Source organism: Anopheles arabiensis, chromosome 2, assembly GCF_016920715.1.
Source record: "Anopheles arabiensis isolate DONGOLA chromosome 2, AaraD3, whole genome shotgun sequence".
Classification (NCBI taxonomy): Eukaryota; Metazoa; Arthropoda; class Insecta; order Diptera; family Culicidae; genus Anopheles; species Anopheles arabiensis.
The window spans coordinates 97,295,420-97,315,238 of NC_053517.1; the positions used below are offsets into that span (position 1 = coordinate 97,295,420).

Genomic DNA, 19,819 nt, shown 5'->3' on the forward strand with positions numbered 1-19,819 from the left:
AGAATGAAGAAAACAGATGGGCACGTGGGAATAACGACGGCGCGTCTTTTAAAGGTTCGGTGTATCTTTCTCTATTGGTGCAGCCCCCAAAAAAGCATCCTTAAACACGCCGCAACGCCAGACAACCAACTCCTGCCAACGGGTGGAACGTAGCACACATCGTCGTCGTCGACGAAAGGTCGCCCCACAAGAGGGCTGGTAAAGGGATGGGACGACTCCCACTCTCCCTTTCTACGGCCCCCGGTTGCATTGAAAGGGCAATAAAACGAAATATTTATTTAGCGTAAATTGGTATTTATAACGCAATGAATATGTTCTAGCCCGAATAAAAATAAGGAAATTATTGCGGGCTTATTGCGGAGCGTTGCGGGACTCGATGGGAGGGAGTGCGTGTTCCCGTATCCGGATGTGAACCATGGCCGTGAGAGATGCGTGCGAAACTGCGTGCGTTAAGATGATGATGATGATGGGCCGGAAAATCTTTCACCGGGCTAAAGTAAAGAGACAGCCCCATGCCTCTTTTGGTGCACTTGAAAGCGTGGAGAGATGGTTTTCGAAAGATGTGTACTGCTTGGAAGTGGTGGAAGAGGGCAAACAGGAGGGGAGGCCCCGTTTATCATCGATGAAAGTAGCGAGTGGTAGTAAATTTTGCCCTAAGTACAGCAATCATTTGCTAGGGTGAACAAGTGTGGAACAATTGGTAAATTAGAGCGTTATTTATTGCCGGGCTGTCAGCAAGATCACACTCGCAGTAGAAGAGTGTTCCATAATAGGACAAAGAAATGTTTTAGGAAAGTGTATTATCAATCAAATTGGGTGGAAAAATAAATGATACATATTAAAAAAAAAATATTATTTTGTTTTGCATGGTAAAATGTTATTCTAAGCTCCTTTAAGGGACACATTTGTACATAGACGAGTAACATTTCTGCACAGTTTAATAGCATAACTATAATAAAAGAAAATATTTATTTTTACACTTCAAAAGCGTGACATTACATTGGAATGATTCTATAAAATCTGAGATAACTCAACAATCCTGAAGATAGTGATGAATTTAAATGAATAATCGGCCAGACCAATGTAAGTAATCTGTTTATGTATAAAATAGGACAAAAAGGACAATATGTGATTAAAATTTGACCGAAAAAAAGTAATTTCTAGTACGCATGCCATTATTATAAATATGCAAATTGCTTTAATTTTTGTTCTTATCTTTCACCTATTATTTTGACTATTATTATTATTTAATTCTTATCTTTCACCAATTATAAACCAACCCCTTTAAACACACTTGAGCCACTAAAAAATGCATAATAAAAAAACAGCACTAAAACACATGTTGGCCAACATTAATCGCCCTGTTGTTACTGCGGGAAACCATTTTCATTTTATCCAACCCAACCAAACTCCCAATAACACTTTATCTCTTTATCGGTTTACCAGTTTTTCCCATGTATCCGAGTGAGGGCTGTTAAGGAAAAACCGCAAAAACACGCACGCACACACAAACATACTCCCCCCCCCCTTTTACGTAGGAGCCGGGGTCACTTAACGGCAACCGCAGCTCCGATTTACAAAACGGATGCGGATGCGTCCCCTTTCCCTCTAACAAATTTGTGGTAACCCAGCTCCCTGGGGGTGTGGAACTGTAGCCACTCGTTATGGGCCTCGGTAAGTAAAAGCGTAGTAAAATTAACATTTCGAACCGCAACAAATGTACGAACGGGATGGAGCGTGCATCCTTGGATGATGTGTGTGTGTGTCTGTGTGGCAAAGTGGTTCGACAGAATCTTTTCCTCCCGAAATCAACCCCTTTTTCGGCCGGAAAGGGAAAGCGAAGCGGGTAGTCGTAAAACGTTTAACTCCATCATTACGCTCCCGGCCGGGATGAAGTCGTTTGACCGGGAAGGAAATGTGGTCAGCAGTTGAGGTGATTAAATATGTTGCGGTTTATAAACCGCTATCATTAAGGCTCGATCGGTAATTAAAGAGAGAAAGAGAGAGAGAGAGAGAGAGAGAAAAAAAGGAAAGCTACGACACTCCTTCCATATACCTTCCTTAGCAAGCGTGCAAGTGCAAACGCATAAAAAACCATCCATCTTTTCGGGGGGAAATTCATGCTTTCACTGTCGCACGGTCGCTATGGCACCCGCGCCACGCTGTAAAACATAAACCATAAGTCGTTCGATCACGCCTCTCCTCAGTGGAGCGGTCGGTGGTGGAGAGAGTAGGTCACAAATAAGTGACCATGTTGTACAGCTATCATTCATGCTGAGCGCCTTGTTTCAGCCCTACAGTCGTGTGTCTTCGTGGGGCTGCCCGCGAGCGCCCGTGGTATATATTTCATAACTGTCAACGACAGTCGGAAGATTTCATCAATCATGTGTCGTTTCGTTTTCGGCGGCGGTCGCGCGTTTTTCTTCCATCGTGTCCATATAGGTGTGTGTGTTTTTTTAGTTTTGTTTTAATTCCGTCGCACAATGCAGTTTGTGGCCGCATACGGGACACCATTATTCATTCTGGTTCGGAGAGTGTGTTTTTGAGCTTTTTTTCTTGCTTTAGAAAAGGGAAGAGAACTACATGGGTGTTGCATTTCGAGAATGCCGGACAATACAAGCGCTAACAAGCGAACGAGGGGAATAATTAGCGTTAAAGATGGTTGGGAAATTTGAAACTTGTCTGTGACATCTTTGGACACGAATTTGTGAAGAAAATATGGCAGGTGAGTGGCAGGAATGATATTTATATTTCTTGCAACTAAAAGAGGGTGGTTGGAATTGATGCTGAAATTCAAGTTTAATGAATTTATGGCTTTTGATTGCTCAAAAATACCCTAAAACTCACCTAAACTACTATTATATAAGTTTTTCTCTACCTTTTTTTTTTTAAAAAGCAGCGCCAAGAAATATTCGTCTTTCACTACAAACCAATTCCAAAAAGATGCTTCCGGTCGGCCAACACACCGGCCAGTGACAGTTAAATTTAATTCCGGTTCAATTTAGGGGAAGAAGCTCCATCTTGAGCTTCGCTAATTCGTCGCGTTTTCTCGCCGCGCGTACATCTGTGTGTCCTTTTGGTATTACGCTTAGCCTCTCGGCGGGAGGACAGTGTGGTCACCGCCAGAAAGCATTAAAAGAACAAAAAACAAACACCTACCTCAGAACAGCTGCTGTGCGCCGGGGTACTGTCGGGGGTTTCTAGGTGACTTGCTTTAATTCAATTTTGAATCTAAGAAAAACAGATACCAATCCGGGTGGTTTGTCGTCCATCCCCCGTCTTGTGCTTTTATGTTCATCCGGCGCACGACGGGATCAGGCAGCACGACAACAACATGGGGAGGGTTGGTCGTGGTTTTTTTTTTGGGGTGAAGAAAGGAGCACAACAAAGCAAGAAGAAAATAAATGAAAGCAAAAAACACACCCAAATTCACCCACCACACCCCGGGGTGCACGGTCCTGAGCATGGCCTGGTCCCGCGCGCTAACCCGCGGTGTCATGGTGGAATTTATGCAAATTTGAATTTTCGCTCGCCCGCCTACTCTGACTCGGGCGCACTACTCGCGGGCGGTCGCTATCCTTTAAGGAGGAAAGGGCAATCCAAGTAGAGCAGCAGCAAACAAGCATCCCAGCAAGCGAGAAACTCTAGGACATTGTCATCTGGCCGATTATTTGATAGGATTAATTTCGCGTCTTGCATTCTCGGTGCCGCCGTCGGTTCGCCCGGTCCCATTTGCTTACCTTTTCTTTTTCCTTTGTGCTGTGAGATGGCGGACAAAAATCCTTGGGTAAAATAATTCGGCTCCTTTCCAGCAGCCGGCAGCTGAAAACTAAACGCATCCTTAAGACGGTTGTGTCGTTGCGGTGTGCGGAATACAGGGGATCGCACGAACCTACGGAGAGACGACGTCGAGGACGACGCGAGCAATGGAGATTATCTTCAATAATAGGATTTTTTCGCTTCATCATCGCACGTGGCACGAGCAGCGCGGCACCACTAAACGATCCCCCTTCCTTTCTAATGCTTGGTGGGAAGAGGTTGTGCAAATGTTTTTTGTGTTTGCTTCTTCAAGCCCTGTCACTTGCAATGGCGTTGTGGTGTCGTTTCTTTTTGACTGAATTATTTTTGTTATTACTATCACTCTTTCAAATTCGGGATCAAGGCGCGTCTGTTGTTGTGGTTGTCGTTTGTTTTTGTTCCCTCGTTTTATCTCACGCTCTACCACGGGGTAATAATGATAGGGACGAGAGGTTTTTACTCCAATTGCTCTTTCCCGGGTGGTTCACGTCAAATTTCAAAGCACGAAGTACTAATCTTATGCTGAAGCAGTTTACGCCGAGATGATACTTTATGTGACCCCCTCCCCGCCCGATGTGTTGTTAGGGAGTCTTTTCTCTTCGACGCTGCTTGAAGGTACACGGTACGGCCCTTTCATGCATGGTTGCGGATTTGCATTTATATTACACGACAAATAGTGCAGCGAATGAGGTTTGAGCCGTAATCCTTAGGGTTATTATTGTGCAATCGATACTAATCCGGCCACAACTGCCACGCCATGCAATGCTGCTTCGGTTCGGTGAAGTATTGATGTATTGGTTATATGGAACAAACTACATTATTGACTTAAACATGATAATCGTAAAAAGAAAGCAATTTCTTACCTTCATGATGGCTCCAAATTTGTTCGTTGCGTAATGCAAGGGGTCGTATAAAAATTTTGCAATTATTTCATATGAGTTTTGTTAACAATGATTGATGTTAGTTCATTATTTTATTCATGGCCTGGTAATACATGAGTTCATTAGGCAAGATATGGCAATGGATAATAATGGAAAAAAACTATTACATCAGTAATAGAACCATGTTCTATCTGCTTGCAGATAACGCTATGCGAAGTTCGGTTTCGTAAAGTTCATATTACATTGTATGTAGCAAAATTCCACATGCTTTACACTACTATATTAGTCAAAATTTATCGTAATCAGATAGCGCTCGAAGTTGATGGAACATCCATATTTCACTACGAAGTCGCACCCCAACATGCCATCATACTCCAGGTTGACAAGATTCTGTACGAGATGAAACTCGTGCTTGATGGTGGTTCTTCCGAAGCACAGATTGTACGTGGCCGTTCCCAGCGTGTGGACGATTCCATCGGGATTGCATTTCCAGGCCATCGCATCCTTGTGGCGCAGGTTGGGGATTTTCTTACGGTTCACCGCGAGGAAGGAAATGGCTGATCCGGTGGCAACTAGCAGCGATGAGTAGGGTTTGGTTCGATCGCCAATCGGTAGCTTGATGACGCTCTTTTTGGAAATCGGCCATTGCATCGAGGACCGCACGCTGCTCTCGTAGCTGGTGGCACTGTAGCTGTCGTCGTAATCGAAGAAGTGGTTCATTTTTTGGCGTTATAGCGATCGCACAGTTTTAGATTACACGAAAATGAGTCTAATTTCGTTGTTTCTATTACTTGTAAACGTTTTTTTTTTTGCTGGAATGGGCTAGATGATAAATTTTAGCGGCTTTTCTACGACGCTTACTCGATTGTGTTTTTTTTTGTTGTAGTGTATTCTCTGTCGATCAGTCTGTCATGTGCGGTCAGCCTGACAAATTGTCAGGGTGACCAGATTGTCTTGCCACAGTCGGAAAGAACACGAACGCGTAATCCGGAGATATTGGCAAAATAAAAATATCCGTAGGATTGGTTGAGAAAACTGTCTTCAAAATACACCAAAAGGAATCATGGCTAGAGCAATCTTTTATCGCTGTTTGGTGTAAAATCTTGCAGTAGGAAGCCCAGTGAAGAAGAAATGGTGATATGAGGTTATGGATTTTTGGAGAATTAAACGCGCTTTCAAAAACCTTGATCACACCCCAAGTGACATTTGCTCGAAATTGTTCAGTTTTGAACTGGTGTAGTTTAAAGGAATTTAGAAAAAAGTCCTTTAAACTCAGCTGTGATGCGGCTTTTCCGTTGCTTTTTTCTAGGTTTGCTTGGAAAAGATGTTTTGTATCGGTATATACTAAAATTTTATAATTGTATAATACCGATTTTAAATAACAACGCCAAACAAAATTACCTTTTGTCTTTCATCAAAAACCAAAGCTATGAATGTAAAATGAGCTCGACGGCATCGTCAATCGATAGAAGAAAGTCTAATTTACGAACACACCAGATCTTGGCGCTTGCAACACAATTGATCACAATTAAACACACACAAATCCACAATTTCAGGCGTATCGAGCAGATATGGAAAAACAATTTCGAGTCACAGCAAAGGACGAGAGAGAAAATGGGTCACAAATGAGTTATAAAACCAACGGAAATTACTAATTTAATACTGTAGTGATTGAAGCAATTTTAAGAAAACGCCTTACGAAATCGCTTTTCATAGAGAAGCGGAAGGTACACAAGGATCAGGTGGGACAATAAGTAGGAACATCTTAAACCAATAACGTAAGGTAACAGAGCCAACAATAAAAGGACGTGTCTGTTCGAGGATGTTTAAAGCTCAGGTGTAGAATGCAACCAGTAGGGCATGGGATTGAAACATAGTCATAAACATAGCCCAGCAAAAAGAAACCTAGGAAAAACCCGAAAACAGACACATGGAAAGACATAAAAAAGGCGTAGCAATATGACACGTATATACACCAACACATTAAATTGATGTGTATGAATCGGACTTCAAACCTTAGAATACAACAGTACAGTCAGAATTCAATAGTTGAACGCTTTTTAGTTGGCATGCTTTTTAGTTGAACGCTTGATAGTTGGCTGACAGTTCAATTAAAAAGCATGCGTTTGTATGGGAAAATCGTTTTTTGAAAATTTCACAAAAATCTCATGGCTTGCCGAGAAAAAATTGGTAAATTTTTTGTATGGAAAAACGTGCCAACTAAAACGCACATATTCAATAGTTGGCAGGGAATCGAAGTTAAACCAGAGAATTCAGACTGTAATGGGTAGGCGATTTTTTTTTCAAATTTTGATTCGTTAGCGTTGAGAAGCTTTAACAATTTGTAGCGTATCGTATGGAATTACGAATGCTAGCCTATTGTATCAAATTACTCACTCGGGAACCACCATCAAAGTATTTTATAAATTAAAATAAGATGCACTCTAAAATAGTAACACATAATATGAGGTACTCTATTTTGTTTCCCTTTCTGTAATCGAACTACCTACATCCGAACGAATAGTGTTTAAAAAGTTCTCTTCAATCTGCAAATCACCTGATATCGCGAAATAGAAACACACTTAACGATTGACGATGCCTCTTTTTTTGTCGTGAAAGTCACAAAGTTCTCAGGTCATACCCTTGCGTATACCTCGACAGAAGAATGCACGCTAGCAGCGATCTTCATTCTACCACAACGCAACTGTCTCGCCAAACGGTTGGTATATGGAGCAATGGCTCCTTCTAGTTTGAAGAAGGGGACTGTTTGATGTTTAATTCTGGAAGTGTAGAAGAATAAGTAAACAACAATATCGCTGTTTCAGTCCGCGAGATATCTGCAGATGAAGCAACATTGTTCGCGTTGTGCTCTTAACATTCGATGGAGCAGACCCGGGTCAAGTTCGGGCAATGCGTAAACGGAAATGCTAACGGCCTGGAGAGAATGTCGATTTCGACAAGTGTGGTGGAATATGATGAAATATTTTCGAGCTGTGACTGTATATTGTAAGAGCCTAATAGTTTGAGTGACTTTCCAACAAAGAGTCCCATTGTATGAATTGGTTAGATAATATAAATCCTGTTTGTGGTGGGTTTCAGATGTGTAATGGTGAGCGTGATAATGGTTCACGCCAAAGATCGTTATTTTCACAACGATTTGAAACTGGTAAATTTAATACAAATTAAACAAATCGTACCTACGTGACTTTTCACATTTAATTTTAATAATAACACAGTTGATGAATCATTGGTTCATTATTGTTTATTGTGTTTGTCAAAATGTGGAAATGCCTTAAAGCTATTGGTTTTTGTTGATTCAAACATTTCATTGTGTAAAAAAATCGAAATTATTTGAATGAAAAGAAGATGAACTAAAAAAACATTGCTGTTGATTAAGTACCTAAGAGCTGCAAAAAATAAGTGATATCTCGTTACATGTAAGATTATAAATGTTCATTTGAAAAGTAATCATGAGTATATTTTTTCACGCAAACTCTTACTCCAATAAGTATAATCTTAGTTCCCTGCCCTTATGGTGATAATATGGCTACCAAAATCAATGCTGCCTACATGTACGTGCACAAAATCACACCCCAGAACCCCATCGACGTGCAGCCCGGCGTAATCTGGTATAATGTGAAACAGGTGCTTGATTCTCTTTTTGCCGAAACGTAGATCAACTGTGGCAGTGCCCAACGACTCTACCGACGCGGATAGATAACGGTATATAGTTAATGTTTCCCTGTGGTTAACTTGAAACGGCATAGTTAGTTTATCTGCTTTAATGTACGAAATGTCTGATCCTGTGCCCACCAAAAATGAACGAGGAGCACTTTTTTTAATCCCCACTGGCACCTTTATGATACTTTCTTTGGAAAATGGCCACTGAAGCTGTTGGCTCGATGATACGGCAATTGGTGACAAAGCAGCGGCAGCTTTTGGCTGCATGGCTGCTCTTTGAATGGGCGGTAGCTGCTGCCTACTGTTGCTTGTGTAGTTATAGGAGCTGTTTTCTCTAACGCTGTATCTTGGTGCGTTGCTGTGATTGTAAATATCACAGCAATCATCATCATCCATTTCGTGATAGTGGCGGGAAACGTGGATCAATCTCGTTTCATAATACGAGTAGCAACGAGAGTTTCCGCCTCTACCACGCGAGATTTTACTCATTTTTTTGTGATTTGCGATCGCACTTTCAGGTGACACAAAAAAGAATTGATTTTAATGCAATTAAGTCCGCTGATTTCACTGCGCCGCAGTCTAGTTCTTGTTTTTACTTTCCTGCCGAATGGCACGCTCGTTTCTGTCAGTTGTGGTGGTTGCTATCACTTTCACTGCAGGGGTTTTCACTGTAAAATGTAATTTTTCCACAAATTGGTAAAGTAGTTTTCAAAAACTTTTTTGTACCCTTACACGTACGAGAGCAGAGCTGTTCAAGCGATCTAGTATGTTACTGTCGTCTGGCTAACGCTGCCAATAATCCACTGCTGTTTCCACGCAAGAACTCAACGATACGTCTAACAGCAACAACGGCAGATTAGAATCTGATACCGCAGGCGAGGGCGATCGGTGCTGGGACTGGGGCAAGTTGAGCTATCGAAATTGCTGCGTCAGCTTCCTTGGTCGTTGTAGGGCGCTTCGATGGTGGTATGTAGCCTGTGGTTTTGATCGTGTGTGGTGACGATCGGGTCATTCTGTTATGCCTTTTTGAAGTAGTTTTCGGATAATACCGTTTCTTTGGTATTTGATTTAACACGTTCAGTAGTAATTTACCAACAAACCAAAATATTTTTGGTTCATTAAAAAAATCATAATTATTTTAAACGTTTTTTGTTCAGTTGACTGATTTTTTGTTCCACCGTTTTACTTAAATATAAGTAAATAGCATATCTCAAAATCACAATCTTGGCAAACAACAAACAAAGTAAAGACGAAGTAATAATAACTTAAATAAAACTGTTTAAAGGATTTTTTAAAACTATATACATCCATCCATCTGTTTATAATAAAAATAAGTGGGATTTTTAACAGCTCGAAACAGCCATTTGCTCAAGAACAACTTAGGCACTTGAAGAATATGTGTTGTCCCAGGGATCGCTTGGATTTTTTACCCATTCTCTGTGGAATCAGCCAACTCGTGGTGTGGGCATTTTTGTTCTTCTTCTATCGTACGTTCGTAATTGTTTGGGAATCGGGTAACGGATATGAAGTGGAAGTTCCTGTGTGTGCCTTTTGGCCCATGAAATCTGATCCCAGTTGCTCTGCGAACAATGAAGCTGTGCGTTATGGGAGGCGTGAAGTGTTTACATGTTTTGTGGGTTTTGTGAACTGAAAATGTTTGAAAATGTAATAAATTTCTTCTTCGTGATGGGTTGCAGATGTGAGATGATAGAATAATGCTATGTTTTTGTTATAATGTGCTGAATATAGGTTCGTAGCTTACTGCTGTTTTCCAAAGGTGCAGGCTAAAACCTTTAGTTTGCTTCAGAACAAGTTTTATGTAGTGAGAACACGTAGCTCTCGAGTTGCACCATCCAGACAGCAAAACCCAGCCTTATAATATCCATATCCACAGTTCATGAATAATGAAAGAAAAGCATTTTTATCCAATTTTTCGAACCTTCCCACCAAAGCATTACCATTTCATTGACTAAAGTGGTCAACGCAAACATGAAACGGTAAGACACCAAACACCACTTTAGCACACGATAATAACGTCACATATCAATCGAGAAAATTAGCTCACGCCTTCATCCCGCGTTACAACATTCTGTCGCTCCGGTTCCGCACGGTGTCTGGAGCTGGGATTTAATGCTTCATCGGTGTAATTCTACCTTCATAAAATAAAGATCGTTCCACAGCTTCCCAGGCAATGATAAGGATGATGATGGTGACGCTCCCCAGCACACTGTGAAACCGATCCGACACAACATCAACAGTCAGGCATTGGGATTTGATATTGTAGTAAGCTCATTCTGCTTCCCGCCTCTTTTTGCTGTGTGTTCCCGCCGAGCACGAAATTATTCGATTGATCCCGTACCCGATTGGGTTGCGATGCGTGCACATGAATATTTAATGGTGCGTTGTTGGGTTGCGAAGGATTTCAGAAAAGGTGGGTGAGTTTTTTATGCCTCTCGAAGGAATTTTTCTTTTTTGTATACTTTTTTTTGTTCTAGAATGCGTGACAATCAGTCAAAAAGGTCTTCCCAATGTGTGTGTGTGTGTTTGGTGTCATTGGGAAAGAAGTTTCCATTTGTGCACAGGGCACGCTATGTCTGTGAGTTAACTCTTATCTGATTCCAGGCATAGCATAGTAGATTGATAAGAAGAGCTGCCGGATAATGTTAAAAAAACCCTTGTGCTAGAAATAGAAGAGTAAAAGAAGGTAGAGCAGTAATGATTTTCATCACAACCTCATCCCGTACGGGTGCGATGCAGTCGCATATGAGGACTTATGCAGAAAGCAAAGATGTAAAGAATGGCAGATGAGTTCGTTGCTCCTGAACGGGAATATGCAAACTGAACGGCGGATGATTTGAATATAGACTAGGAAACCGGTGAGGAATGTTTAAATATTGATACTGCAGAAGCTATGGTTGGGAACTGTACGATCGATAGGGCATGATGATAGGAAACCTGCTTGCATTGTGCTGGTGGAGCAGGTGGAGCGCTTAAAGCTAGGTAAACAGAGTGCAAAGCGATAAGGTCCTTTGAGGGGTTTACTTGATAAATAGAAAATAAGACAAATTAACTATAAAGAAGTCGATACAGTGACACTGTTTAAATTGAACTTCAGTGTTTTTTTTCCGAGAGAAAGATAAATGCTGCAAAGCCAAGATATCTTCCTCAATCAGTAAGCTTCCTATATTCGGGACCAAGTGTCTGTTAAAATTTATCGCAACGCTGCGATCTTTGCGACCTACTCCACCGCCACCGAAGTGCATCTTGCACCAAACGACGGACGATTTAAGATCACACTGTAGTACCACGCCAGGAAATACGGCGCAGGAAAACAAAGATGTAATTTTTACCCCTCTTTTTCCTAACTCATCCGCTGTTACATCCTTTTCGTGGCACACTTTTCCGCCTGGCCGGAAAATGTTTTCCCCGGTACGGACGGGGAATGTGCAATTGCCGTCGTGTGTAACGCAAACGGCGAAAGTGTGCTAAATGCGATTATTGCTTTCCTGTCGGCAGAGGTTTAATTTCCTTTCCGGGGTTTTTTTCGCCACTCTCTTTCTCTCTCTCTCTCTCTAGCCGTCCCATGAGATTTTTATGTTGCAGTGTAACTCTTACAGCGCTTATGTGCGAAAGTATGCAGCAACGGCAACAGTAGCAGCAGCAGCGTTCTGTGCTAATGGAGAGGGTTATAAATATTTAATTTGTGCTATCCACGTTAGCTGGCAGCTACCCCGTTCAGGGTTTGGGTGCAACTGCATCTGGTGGATTAATTAGCCAAAATGGCTTGGAAAGAGAGACTGGTAATAAATATTATCACTTAAGAAGCATTTTTTAAAGTAGACTTAGCCTTTCGAGCGGGAATCAAGGACGAAGGAACTGTCTTACCTTGTTGCGTAGAATTTTATCTAAAAGTTATGCTAAGAATAAAGTAATAATTTTTAACGAACATATACAATGAAGGTACACGATAAACATAACAACCGCCTGAAAAATATAACAGCAGTTTGTGAGGGAAACTAATGCTCTCCTGTAACGGTTTGAACGTCTTGTACCAATCTTCTTCTCGGGGTGTGTGATAAAAATGCACTCCAAATAATAATCCACCAGCAACAACCACCATTGAAAAATAACAGCGTAATAACTTTTTTCGTACTCTTACCCCGTTTTTCGCGAGTAAACATATCGTAACGACTCGTTTCATCTCCCACAGCACAACAACCGACCACCGTGAAATGGTGAACCATGTATGGGGGCATTGCATTTTTCACCTTGCACCTTGCAAACGACCATTTTGTTAGCGACGATGTTGCACAGGAAGAGCGGAGGGGGGGAAAAATAAACGTCCAGTACCAAACTAAAGCAGCAAACGTTTAGCCCTGTAACCTACCTCCTCAGTGTGCTGTTGCGGTCACTTGGTTGACATAATAACTCTTGCTGGTGTAACGATACGGTTTCTCCACTTTACCGATAGTGGAGGTGGGTGAATTGGTTGAGGAGCTTTACGTACCAAACGGTGACTCGAGCTTAAGAATGGAGTGGAAAAATTCACTCAAGTCGATTTTCGTCGCCGCACGTGTAGAAAGGGACCGTCCACTTGATGGGAAGGAAGGCACCATATTTCATGCACAAGTTTACTGCAGGTGTTCATAAATTTAGTGTAATTTTGCAGCGATCATGTTGTAGTGTGTAGTGCAAACAAGGAGAAAGTAGTGCCTTTATGCCTATAATTGTTTAATTGAATCCACTTAATTTTGAATTTTATAACGAAGATTGATAGTGAAGGTAATTATGTTCTTGAAAGCTATTACGGGATTTTTCTTTTTAAAGGAAATCTTGTAATTTATGTTACCTTTTTATAAGCATTTAAAAGTGCCTAATGTATGCTAAAACGCTTTAAAGATTTAAAGCGTTGTATAATTTCCTCTTACCTTTCCATTGTCCTTGAAGAAGCTTCTTTAACCGCGTGTGGTATATAAGGATGCTCTTGAACTGTGTTGCAATTGCTAGCATAATTTTACTTTCTCTTCCAACCAAACCCATCCACGATCACCCATAAACACACACACCATGGTGTGATACGTTGCTGTCAGTAGTTGCAGGCAGCAATTAAAATCTCGTACGGAAAAACACCGCCAAGAATGGTTGTAAAATGAACTCGTGCAGCATTCCATGACTTCATTTTAATTAAATTCCCAAACCGATTCCTCAGCGACGGTGGTGACACACGCAGAGTGGTCTTGCGTGTTTCGGGGCATCAACCGGAGAGGGAAGAGCGAAAAGTTTCAACTCTTTTCCACCGTAAAACTGCACATTCCAAAAGACGTTCGGTGGGTGTTGGTGCTGCTGCTGCTGCCGTTTCGTACGGATGATAGTTGCGCATTCTCAAGAAAAGTAACGCGGTTTTGTAAAATTCCTCACTTTGGCGGTGAGTTTTTGCAGATTTCACCGTCACCAAAATACAAATGTTCATTTCGAGGCTTTTGTACGTGAAGAAGGAAGCACATTTCCACCCTCCCAGTATGTGCCACAAACAAATCGATCCGATGTCGGTGGGTTTGGGTGAAGAAATAATTCTTAAAGCAACTCCGTTTGTAGCGGGTGAATTCGTTCATGATAGCATTACCGTCACGCCTAATGTCCTTTTTGGTTGCTTTCTTGAATGCCATCGTCGTCGTGTGTGTTCGGTGGTGTACTTTGCAAGAACAAACATCGAAAAGGTTACAAGAACATGTGGTAGAATTCTTTCCAAGGTTACGGCGACGGTCACGTGAACATTTTTGGGAGGAAAGTTTTTCAAATTTCCCCTTTGTGCGCATCGTTTGACGTTAGGTTCGGTTGCTTTTGCTTTGCTGGGGTGTTTTTAATCCTTTTCGATGGTTCACGGTGCATGTTGAATGTTGTGAGAATAAGCATGGCTGAGTTTAAACTCAATTGTTGATGTCGGCGAGGTAAACAACTGCTTTCTTTATGGTGCGTGTTTTTGAAACGACACGGATCGGTAGGTGGAAACAGTCTTTGAACAGATTTGGTTGTTACAAAGACGACACAGATCAGATTGGTGTTTGTTGAGGTTGTTTTTAAAGCTTTAAAGGATTAAGAAATTCTTTTCAATTAGTTTTTAAATAATAATTATGCATTCAAATGCCTGTTTAATATCAAATTACATAGTGATTGTGTTCAAATAATTATATGTTAGGTAAAATAAATATAAAAATAATTATAAAATATAATTCATAAAGCAGTACTCTCCAGCCTTTTAAGAATCACGGACTACTTGGGTTTTAAAATACATTTGCTCCGATCAACATATATTGAGGGTACTAATATATATTTGAGTTAGTTGAATTGGTTCAAAGCTTTTTCATAAAACATATGTTTAAATCATTATGTAGACAGATCTGTTGAAAAATTTAATCTTGATTGTGGGGGAAAACGCACGATATTTTTTGTAATGAGGTTCTTGTTTTGAAAAATCAATTCTATCGCGGTTAGAGACTACTGCCTTAAGACAAAAAAACTATTTGTATCTACTTGATTGTCTTCCTCTATGTACAAAATAGTTTCCATAAGGCCATTCGGTCTTTCAAATAAACACAAATTAATTTAAAATTTTACAATCCTCTATACTGTAATGTGATGATCGTACGTACTCATCACGGTGGTCGTCGAGCACTGTCGTGGTAGGTCAATGTTTCACTGACATGTGTCGAGGTGGAATCAAACTTGTTCGAAGTGGACTTATCGACACTTGATCGTCCAGGCGATCATAGAAACTCTTAGAAGCATTCCCTTACTGGAAACGTTGGAGTTTAGAGGCCTTACCTTGGGAAGGGGGACAAAATCAAACTCGTTAAATGAGAAGTTGATAGATGTAGGAAGGGGCATAGCCCTATCCTGACAATCCAAACGAATCTGACTTGCCATGGTCGAAGTTGGTTTTATTTACACTCAAAACATGTTATGGTTTTTGTCCATTTGGTTGTGGAATGTTTTTTTGTCCTAATCAACCAATTGTTATTGATAAAAATAAATAAACTGGATTGGTGTGAGGTGTTTGTCAATATGTGTAGCCTGAACTCTGCCGAGTGTGTTGCTATGTTGCGATTTGGCTTTCAGAAATGTGTTACAATGTGTCTATAGTTTATAGTGTGCATTATGATAGGTCGTGTATAGCAGATATGCTACAATACAAATTACAACCAAGTTTTTTTTATTGGTCAGACTAGACATATCTGTCATATTGCAGCAATACAATCAATTAATAAAAAAGTGCAATAAAATATTCATTAAGCTAAGACCGACATCATCATCGCTCGCTCGCCATTTTCTTCCCAGCACGCAACGCCTCATCACCTTTTGCTGTATCCTCCTTTGGCCAATAATCGCCCTGCTAGTAGTATAGCAAGTGGTAACACAGCGTGAACTTAATTAGCGCCTTCCAGACGTACGTCACATGACAAGTTGTCACGCTGTACGGGGTTGGAAAGAAACTTTAATGACTTAACTCCCGATGATGATGATGATGTGTGGAGTGTAACCGTTCCAAGTTGCTCTCCCTAGGGAGCTGTAGAAGTCCTACTACTACTGCGAGATGGTCATAATTGTAATTAGTTAATTGGATTCTGTTCGGGAAGGTGGTAATCCGAAAGTGGTGCTGTTTGTATTACGCTTCGGCTTTCCAAATGGTTGTGGTTGTGTACGCTGGATTGGAATATTGGGCCGGGACTCAGGCAGAATCTTTCCACGGCGTCTCAGCCAACGAACGGATGATGTTGTGATGCGGCTGAGCTGGTGAAGCTGATTTGCGTAATCGTAAGTAGATTATCGGGCCAACACGATTACCGCACGGTGTTGATATCCTATGCAAATCTCTGTCCCTTCTACCGCTTCGCAAAAAGGCAAACAATCGAGCAAACAATCATCTGCCCTCCTGATATGTAGGGAAGTTTGGGTTTGTTTTGTCAAGAATATCGTTCAGCAGCAAGTCACTCCGTTCCGATGTCGGTGAAAAAGGGTTGCAAAAAGGTAAACTTTGCCTGCCGTTTACCATTTTCGCCCCCAGGGAAGGTGCGTGCGGGAAGTAAACAATGCTTCCGGAAGCGTGCTGAAAGTTTACTTTCACACCTGCACAGGGAAAGGGGCACAGGCTATCCCTAGTTTTCCACGCTTTGCGATCAGGTGAGCAAAATCTAATCCTGTTTTGCTACGGCGTATGAAAAACGATACCGAAACGAAGGTGTTTTCCGTTCGAAAGCCGAAAGAACAATATTTTCACAGCACTCAGTTTCGGTGTATGCGTGCAGGATCGCCCCTTGAGTTGCTTACAAACGCAGGAAGTTTTGCAAAAACATACTTCCTTCCGGCAAAAATGGTTGACTGTAAAACTAGTTTTTAATCGCCACCATCAGTCATCATGGCTCGGTAGTGGGAGTCGTAAATCTCAGCACTAACTGCACTAATCACTGCTTTTTGTTTTGTCGATTGTAGAGAGAGAAAGAGTAGCTTACCACTTTCTGCGCTCTGCTTCGGTCGCAAATCCCGCGTTTGTACCCGTACCGAATCACAAACAACAAACGCGCCGTGATTGAGGAAGGAATTAAACTTGCACAAAAGAAAATTAATTAGTATTTATAGGGAAGTTTTATTGGATTTCATTATGCTCTGGTTTCGGGTGTGTTGGACCTGCAAAAACAATGCATTCTGTGGGTGAAAAAGCAAAAAACTAGTAAACTAGTCTCTGGTAACACTAGTTGGATTGATTGTACACCATATAGTGCAAAACGATGGTTTAGAAAATAATAAAAAAAAAAAATATAACAAACTTGCTTGTTCTATTGATGCACAGTCAATTGCACAAGACCACACGCACGATCACACCATCGGGACGAATTCGACATCAATCTGTTCTATCTATCAACTACAACATTATGCTCAGCGATTGTCGATTGTCAATAACCAATAGCCGGGTCTGCATTTTTATCGAACAGACAACCGCAGCCAACAGAATGAGCGAAACAAACAACTCTAACATATCGAACTATTTGTAATAAACAAAGTAGATGTACATTACTTCTTAAGTGCGAGGAAATATTCTACCCAAAATTGTGCTACCTTACAGGGTTTCCCACGATTTATTGGTTGGTTCCCATCAATTTTTGGTGGGTTCCCATGTTTGTTTGGTGCGTTCCCACGGTTTTTTGGTCGTTTCCCAGAATTTTTTGGTGCAATTGTATTGATATCCAATCGGAAAATACCAATAAATTATGGGAACGAACCAAAAATCTATGGGATACGACCAAAAAATCGTGGGAACGCACCAAAAAATCATGGGAACTGACCAATAAATCGTGGGAAACCCTGTATACATAATTCTACAATATCTATTACAAATTATTAAGACAGCACGTAATACATGAAGAATGACTTAAAGAGAACACAATTTTAGGCAGTACATGAGCTAAATGCTGTTGCAGTGAAGATGAGCATCATTCTAATAGCTACAATGCTTCGTTCAGTACTATTCTAATAGCTACTGTGTTTGGGTTTTGATGATACGATTCTACACATTCGGGCACATTAGTGTGGATGCAAGTTTTTTTTCCAATCGCACCACATCTCTTACCATAGCAACCCTTTCCTTCGACCCATTAGCTAAGACGATGCACTAGACACTTGAGCAACTTGCAGCCGGGACAAGGTAAATTGTAAACAGGTCTTACGCTGCATCCTCACCCAACAAACGGTCGTGGCGTCGCGACCACCAGGTGCACTCTTGCCGAACGTGTACACGACCGTGCGCAAACCACCTCGAGTTGTTTGTTTCCCTCGAGTCTGCTGTGGCGCGTTGCACTGATGGGTGTAATTTATTTCAGGTGAGTCATGGTTTGCTCCCATCGCCCAATGTCCCTCCCGCAAATCGCCCCATTGTTGACGGCGGTGGCGCTTTGGGATAAGGGGGATTTTCTTCCGGCGGCTTTCAACTCAGGCGCTGAACTCAAGGCGGAATTGGAGTGGAATGCTGCAAGCAGTGGACCGAGTATTAGCCAGCTGGGTACAATGAGGGGATGCAAGAAATCCGAACCGAGCGCCCGCACTTGACAGGAAATTTATAAAACTTAAATTACTTTCGCTCGGAAGGGTGTGAAGTTTTGCTGGCTTTGTGTGTGAGTGTGTGTGGTACGGTCGAATCGAGTGATCGATTCGTGGACGGCACTTTTTGTTCTCCACTTGCTGCCGTCGGTCCCCGGTCGCGTGACCTTTTGTAGGTTCCTCGGTTTAGCGAAGAACAATAGGCGAGAATCAATGGAGGACCACAACAAATCTTGCCACACTAAACACTCAAAAGGCTCATTATGGGAAGCCATTTTTTTGCCGTGGTGTAATTCCCAAAAGGTCGCAGCACAGTGGGGTGACTTTTTCGTGCTGATGGAGTGATGTCGAATCGAAAAAGTAGCGAATCGTTTTGGGAGTGTATGTGATATTGATAAATTGTTCGCTTCGGGCGATGTGCAGCAGACCGGAATGGAAGGTGAAATGGCGTAGAACGGGTCACAGCTCACATGCCGCTGGAAGGATACCGCACATGCTAGCCTTGGAGCTTCTGGAGCGTTGCTTGGAGGAGGAAAGAAGCTGTTTGATTTATAGCGAGAAAGTAAATGTTTGATGGAGCAGTTTGCTGTATGTTTGGCGTTTTTCTAACTAAGCATTTATTTGATCTACAAAATAAAATCAAATAATTTTGTAATCCCTGTATTGGAATTACCAAAATTAACAACAAATCTCGATCCTCTTCATGGTACTTCTACTTATATCAGAGCACCAAAATCTATGCAAGAAAAAGCAATTATTTTCACATTGAAATTTAAAAAAAACGTACCAACCAACTTGCTTGACATTTTTCTCTAGCTCTAATATCAATCAGATGCTCTACTCATCCACACACACGTGTGACACTGGCCACGCATCGGTGAGACTGTCACAAACCACTTTGCGTGTAAACATGGGACAACACCTGGCGCACACGGCTCACCGATAATTATTTATGCAACAAATTGATTATTAATTGATAACGATTGGGCTCCAATCGCTAACACCAAGTGGGCAGTATGTCGCTTCCCTCCTACGCTACGCTGCAGATGGATTGAATAATTTATGCCACAGACGAGCACACGCAGGACAAAGGTTGTGTGTTTAACAACAGCAAAAAAAGCTCCCTTAAAGTGCATGCTTGAAGGGATGGGTTGAGGTTACCTAGCTGTGTTTGTGTGGACGAACCATGATCTCCAGAGGTCGCCGATCGGACCGATGGGTTAATTGTGGGTGTTTAGCCGAGGTGTCACTTTCGAACGCAATTTGTTTAGCGCTGTGGGAGTTTAATCGAATTTCAATGTCGGATCCCGGGACTGGGTTCGGCCCTTTCTGTTCGGGTGAGGATGTTTGCACAATACGGCTTAATGCAA

General features: G+C 41.6%; 1 protein-coding gene and 1 long non-coding RNA gene across 2 annotated transcripts in view; one reads left to right on the forward strand and one right to left on the reverse strand.

Moving 5' to 3' along the window:
• Positions 1-2,640: 2,640 nt before the first annotated feature.
• The window catches only part of LOC120893513, a 102,683-nt gene continuing 85,504 nt past the window's right edge, over positions 2,641-19,819 (forward strand). The window contains exon 1 of the mRNA XM_040295465.1: positions 2,641-2,725. The gene's annotated coding sequence lies outside the window, so the exon portion shown is untranslated. The remainder of the gene's footprint in view (positions 2,726-19,819) is intronic.
• LOC120893516 lies at positions 8,132-9,388 on the reverse strand. Its single transcript, XR_005738137.1, has 2 exons — positions 9,099-9,388; positions 8,132-9,028 (listed from the first exon to the last, which is right to left on the reverse strand). It is a non-coding gene; the product is annotated as an uncharacterized LOC120893516 (long non-coding RNA).